This window comes from Dama dama, chromosome 5 (assembly GCF_033118175.1).
Source record: "Dama dama isolate Ldn47 chromosome 5, ASM3311817v1, whole genome shotgun sequence".
NCBI lineage: Eukaryota > Metazoa > Chordata > Mammalia > Artiodactyla > Cervidae > Dama > Dama dama.
The window spans coordinates 10,394,501-10,397,836 of NC_083685.1; the positions used below are offsets into that span (position 1 = coordinate 10,394,501).

A 3,336-nucleotide genomic window follows, 5' to 3' on the forward strand; every position below is an offset into this window, starting at 1 on the left:
CTTCAAGAGTGGTCCAAGAAAAAAAAAAAAAGAGTGGTTCAAGGAAAACCTCAGCTATCAACATCACTGGATGCTTGTCTAAAAATGCCATTTTCAGAGGCCCCGTCCACCCTGTGTCTACTGAAAATTACTGGGTGATTTTTCTGTTTAATGCACGTTCCAGTTTGGGAACCACTGCTTTGGAGCAGTGAAAGTCAAATTATGAGTATCAATTATCATTGCACTTAAGAGATGTGGGCATTCTGCTTAAATGAGAGTTCTGGATAACAGATTAATGGAGCTCATTTCCTTCAAGTCTTGACTAAAACATTACCCTCCCTGTGAGGACTGTGAGGACGTTCCTGATGTAAAATTGCTTATCACCCTCTCCCCCGTGCCCCCTACCCTCATCATCCCCCTTCCTTCTCCCTGGCACTTACCATTAAGTAACTGACAAATCACCAATTTATTTATCTATTTATTTATTGTCTGATTCCTGTCTCTAGTAAGCAAGTTTCGCCAAGGTAGCTGCTAGGAATATAGCACCTAAGACAGTGTCCGGTAGGTAGCAGCTGTTCAATAAATATTTGTGGAATGAATGAATGTGCCAAGTTGCATCTTGGTACTTGGGTGGAATGTCATTGGCCCACTGTATTTCTCGAGAGGATTTTTTTAAAGTATAAAACAATTTATGCTTTAATTTTCTGAGTGATTTTTCAGGGTGTGTCATACTAGAGAGAAAGAACTGGAACCGAATCCTCTAATCTCCTAATTCTGGGGTCTGGGCCAGTTGCTCTAAAAATCATTTTTTCCTTAATGCCGCTGAGATCTCCATTTTCCTATGAGGACCATCCATTTACAGCTGCACTGTCCTGTAAAGGCTACCCCTCGAAGGACTCCTTGCCCCTACTGTGAACAAAGTGGAAGGAAGTACTGAGACTGAGATGAACCTGCAGTGGGAGGGGACTTCTGTAAACTCACCCCACACGTGACAGGTAGTGACAAGTAGACGCTTCCTCCTCTGAGGTCCTGCACGAGGAGGATAATAAATGGATCCTCTCTCACCCGGCTTGGCCGGCTCTGCACAAATGATCCTTACCCACCTCCAACAGCCAGTACCCAACAGCACTAGCACCAAAATCAATGCTCATGGGCGCTTGGGGCTCCCTCCTCCTATCTCCTCATTGGCTCCCTTTTACACACGCGAAACCTGAAATTTAGACCCAGGAATAGTTAGTTCCCTAACAACAGAGAGGTACCCTGCTGACCCCTATCCATGTCTCTTCCAGGACACACCTGATGTTCCAGTTTGTATTAAGATGGTGAGAAATACCATGTGTGGGGGCACCCCCCACCCCCAGTCTGGGGGTGTCTGAGAAATTGTGGAACCAGTCAGATGATACAAACAGGAAAAAGCAAGTTTGTTTCTAGTGTCATGCACACAGGGTGGCAGGATATACCTGCTGAGTGTTCCCAGAAAGTCCCCAAGGAAACCATTAACTTGAGTCTCTCCCGTTCTTCTAGCAGAGGTGGCTGGGGTGGGGGGCGGGGAAAGTATACTGAGAGGAGGGGGATGGGCATCCTTCCAGAGGTCAGGTTTACGTTGCCCAGAGCTCCTGCACACATTAATAAAAGGTGGTTGACTTGAGGGTGGAGGTCAAGGTGAGCAAAGGGCTTGTCAGCGAGGGTTGTCACCGGGTTAGGCAGAGTGGACTGAAGGGGGGTGAGGGAAGCAGTGGAGGTGAGTTTGGGGCGGGGCGGGGGGGGGGGTGGTTTCTGTTTGGCGCTGAGACCGCTCCCCCCCCACCCCCCCACCCCTCAGCCGGGATTTGGGGAGGAGCAGCTGCTTAGCCTCCTGCTTTGACCCTTTCTTGACTGGTTTCTGCCAGGGAATTGACGAGAGCCTGTGGATTTGGAGAGATGGGGTAGGGAGAGTGGCCTGAATCTGCCCGCGATCCAGGGTGGACTAGCCGGGCTAGAGGGAGGGCGTTTAAGGGGTGGGCGAGATGGCTCCCAAGAGCCTAGGGCAATGGCACTAGGAGGTCTCAGAGACCCAGAAGATGGGGATGTGGGGAGAAGGAAGACGGGAAGGCATTTGCCTCCATGGGGAGCCCTTTAAGTTGAGACGGACCGAGAGAAGTAACTCCAAACGCACTGGGCAGGCATCTTAGGTTCTTCCAATCCGATGGGGTGGGGTTTAGAACTCTGCAAAAAAAAAAGGGGGGGGGGGCGGTTATTCCAAAAGGAAGGGGCATAGCTGAGCCAACGGGCTCCTAAACTGGAAGCGGAGGGGGGGCCCTCTGGAGGCGCTGACCTTTCCCCCAGCCTCCATAGGGACTGGGCGGTGAGCCTCTAGGACCTGCTTTCCCGAATCTAGACAGAAGTTCGAGTAGGGCTGACCAGAGTTAGCCGGGGAGTGAAGGCAAACGGTGGCGATTCCTCACACTGGGGAGGTGGGGGCAGTGGGCAACCGGCAAACCGAGCTCGCAGCAGGAGGGTTTCCTCAAAAAGACTATAGAGTCCACGGCTGTGCCTGGAAGGGGCTGGGGGTGGGGGGACCCGAGAGGGAGTCTCAGAAAGGGTCGAGGGAAACTAACACGGTTTCTCCTGGGGTGCTCATGGAGGCTCCCCGCTCGGGACGCGAGGCACCGAGAGGGTTCCCCGAACTGGACTTGCGGGAGGGGGGGGGACGGTAGGGGACACCGGGAGTGGACCGAGGGCCGCCGAGAGGGGAACTCTAAATTAGGTTTAGCGGAAATTGGGGGCTCGGAGGGCGATTCTCGCTCCGTCAGGGGGAATGGAGGGATCCTCACCAGCTGGAACGTGAGGGCATTGGGGGGCTATCTCCCACCCGACCCAGGGAGATTGGGGATTTCTTAGATTCTAGATAGAGGGGAACTGAGAGAGAGGACTAGGGATGGGGGGTGGGTCCCCGATCCGGAACCGAGCTACCTTGAAGGCACCGGGAAGCGCTTCATTCCGGGAGGGCGTTCCCGCGGCCCGGCCCCCGTGCCGGGGTGGGTGGGGGGTGCGGCCGCGCCCAGGTCCCGGCCCGCCTCGGGATTCGAGGGGGTCTCTCTTGCCCTCGGGGACCCGGGAGCCCGGCGGGAGCGGGGTCCGGGCGCCGCCGCCTCCGCGAGCGCCCGGGCGGGCGGGCTGGCGAGCGCTGGGCTTTATGCTCGCAGGGCGGCGGGGGGAGGAGCCGGCAGGTCGGCCCCCGGCGGGCCCTCCCCTCGGCCGTCCCCGCCCGCCCGCCCGAGCGGGGTCGGGGGAGGGGGCAGCATGGCCTGTCCGTCCGGCCCCCTTCGCCGCGCTCCTCATCTGCCCCGCGCCGAGCGCTGCCGCCGCCGCCGCCGC

General features: G+C 56.3%; 1 long non-coding RNA gene across 1 annotated transcript; it reads right to left on the bottom strand.

Moving 5' to 3' along the window:
• Positions 1–414: 414 nt before the first annotated feature.
• LOC133055714 (uncharacterized) lies at positions 415–3,068 on the bottom strand. The gene is made up of 3 exons (XR_009692690.1): positions 2,932–3,068; positions 2,111–2,184; positions 415–1,189 (listed from the first exon to the last, which is right to left on the bottom strand). It is a non-coding gene; the product is annotated as an uncharacterized LOC133055714 (long non-coding RNA).
• Positions 3,069–3,336: the final 268 nt, after the last annotated feature.